We start from the raw sequence: 3,515 nt of genomic DNA, 5'->3' as shown, positions 1-3,515 counted from the left end.
ATCTGTAGCAGCATTGTAGAATAAGAATAAAAACACTACTTTATAGTTTATAGTTTATACTCACATGGAAGATATCAACAGCTTGTGAAAGCAACATTTTGTTGCCATCAGAAACATCTTTGCCAAGGAACACAATCCGCTTGACATCGGAAAGGGTAAGGTCAAGTGACCTGGACAAACCCACAAAACCAACCCTTGAAATGCTATGAACACCTAACTGGTACCGATCTGATTCTACTTGACTGACAACAGATCAAGAAAGTGTGAGTGACAGGCGAACAACATATATAAACTTCAAAACAACAAAAAAAGGACTAAACAGCTTCAAAGCACATGATTCCGAATGCTAACTTACATGTTTTTTCTTACAAAATATTGCGGATCTTTGCTAGTTTTTGGATCTGTGTGCATGATAGAGAAAAGTGTGCATAAAAGTCTTGGTGATTTGCATGACCCAAAAATACGCAGATCAATAACTTTAGCAAAACAATGCATGATTTTCAGATATGCATATCCTCCTAAGCCAGTAGTTGAATATTTTGATGTGTGGATCCTGGATCTAGATTTAGTGGATTATGACAGCGGCTGTGGATCCTGAACATCGAATATATAGTAAGAAAAATGTGGGCGTCAACCCTAACCCTGATCTTTAGCGATGGTGATTTGCATCAACCTCCCCTAAAATTGTACATTTTTTCACATACAGCCCAACCATTACCCAAAATGACAATTTTGTGGCTTGATGAATAAAGTGTATTTGATTTTTCATTTGTAGTCTTTTTTTATGAGCTCTTATTTGTAAATGACCGTAGTAGACTAGTAGTCCTTACTATACGTAACTATTTTTTTAACTGCTCTTATTTGTAAATGGCCATAGTATCTTTATTTATATTTTTTTTCAAAAACACTTGTTACATTTTTCATTCTTTTTTAAGTGAGAATATCTTCTATAATTTGACATTGTGACTATTCCAAGTTGAGTACACCATATTCAGCCTTTCAACATGAAAGGTTGTAATTAGTATAAACTTAATGTAATGTTTGGTGATAAAATTAATGGTTTTTAAAATTATTATTGTGTTTAATGAAATCATAATAATCATATATACTGACAATTATGTTTATTTTAAAATTTAATTAGGTGAAGAAACTGATGCAAATAATGTACGTAAGGCAAAATTGTACATATATTTATCGTTTTATGTTCCCTCGAGTTAACATCAATAAGCCTAAGAAAGCTCAACTAAAGAGATTTGATTTTGTGAATGTTCCATCGGAAAGTTTGTTTGGATGATTTTTGGATTAGTCACACCCGGTGTTTTGAAATTTGCACATTGTGGTATATTTATTGTGACTTTGCATTTAATTTAAAGTATATTTGGATTCCTTTTTTTGTTTCAACGCAATGTTTATTATAGAACATGTTAACGACAGTTGAACGAATTTTGATATGCATGCAAGAAACATAATACATGCACAAACATCCAATGAACGATTTACTCTCAAGTATCAAGTTTGATGGTAAATATGCATTGATGGTCGATCATTAATTGCTAGAAGAACATGGTATATGTTATTTATCAAAATATATTTGTAAAATTGGTCTAAGTTTGAAAAATAATGTTGGATTTAACGACCTTACCAAAATTAGCTATAGGTAACGTCATAATTGTGTCAAGCATCTCTTACATGGTATTGCTCCATGAGTAATGCCAAGAAACCCTAGCCTCCTCATCGATACTATATACTCCACCGCTAACGTTCTATATCCCTCAATAAACAAGAAGAGGGAAACAAAATAAGTTGCATTGATGTCATTTTTCAACATCTTACTTTAGTATAATGCTACTTAATATAATTACATATACTACACTTTATATTGAAAAAAAAAAGCAATGTATTTTTTCTGTTGCCTCATAAACGTTGAAATTATGGGTGATTTAGAAAAAAAATAGCATCTTCTTAAGGTAGGGGTATTTTAGGTAATTGGATTGTTTCATTTTCTGACGCACAGTACATATAATATATAAAGTACATGTATAGAAACAAAGTTGATCCCACCTATAGGCCAAGGGTGTCCATGGACACCCCTTATTTTTGGATTTTTTTTAGAAGTTATATAATAAATTTTATACGGACACCCAGTTTTCTAAAAGGCGCGCCATGGCGTGACGCGTGGCTCCGCCGTTACGAAAAGCATCATAACGTTGCTGTTAGGCGTGGCGCATGGCAAGGTGTGATATGGTGCGCCATGGCGCGTTATGGCGTGTTATGGCGCGTGTTTTTTCGTTTGATACATAGTTTTTTTTCTCTTTGTTATGTCTTTTCTAATCGGAGATACAAGTATTATGGTTTTTGTTAAAATTTTGTTACTAGTTATTGATCTAACACTTCTAAAAAGTAGTTATATTTAATATAAATTTATATTTATGTGGTAATATAATTTTAAATTAATACAAAATCGCCGCCTTACATCACGCCTTGAAAAACACCATGGCTCGCCATGGCTCGTTAAGCTCGAGGCTTGACCTTACAGCCACGTCACGCCTCACGCCATTTAGAACCTTGCGGATACCTATTAAAATTAGTTTAATGGCTAATATATATATATATATATATATATATATATATATATATATATATATACAGATTTATTTGGATCATAGTATATACTTATAGGAAAGAAAATCGTATTTATAAATATCATATTATATATTTGATTTCTCAAACTTGTTAAATATAAGAAATCAAAAAAATATTCTTATAAACCAGTTAAATAGAAAAATTAACAAAGAACTTTGAGGAATAAAAGATAAAAAGACTGAAAATACATAAATCATCAAAAAAAATTACATCAGCTTTACTCATTGTCACCGTCCTCTACCGCTCTTAAGCCCATCGACATTGTTTGTTGAGCAACGACACAATCATCTACCACTCTCCGATGACTGAAAAGGTTGAACTTCATTTTCCGATCTCCACATATGTCTCAAACTCTCCATTTTTTTGTGAGTCTATGTTCAACCTGTTGGATTAGGTGTCTAAGCTCATAACTATAATTGGTATAAAGTTAAAATGATAGTAGTACAATCCTTTTAGGTTGCCCCCGAAACAAGCAATTGGACAGGATTTCTTGGAGAGAGAGAATAAATTATTTTTTGATTAATAAATTGAAATAGATAATTTAATAATATAATATGATAATATTATATTAATTACAAATTATGATATTTGATTAACAATTAACCAGAAATTAACTAGAATTAATTTTGGGGTTAATTGGAAAAATCTATAGTGCAGGGGTTGTTTGACTATTTATTGATAGCTGAGGAAAAGTCTCGAGTATCTCCTTGTATGAGGTTAGAAAAAACCTTCTAGGGAGGGCCTATTATTTTCGCCGAAGGGCTCTTGGATGAAGGCTCATGTGTTGTTTGATGACCAAACAAAACGATTAGGTTTCCTCATTAAACCGTAGCTTTGGCTCTAAGCTAACTCACGTATATAAAGAGCCTTAG

This window comes from Lactuca serriola, chromosome 1 (assembly GCF_051521515.1).
Source record: "Lactuca serriola cultivar US96UC23 chromosome 1, Lser_US96UC23_V15, whole genome shotgun sequence".
Lineage (NCBI taxonomy): Eukaryota > Viridiplantae > Streptophyta > Magnoliopsida > Asterales > Asteraceae > Lactuca > Lactuca serriola.
This window is presented reverse-complemented; position numbering follows the sequence as displayed.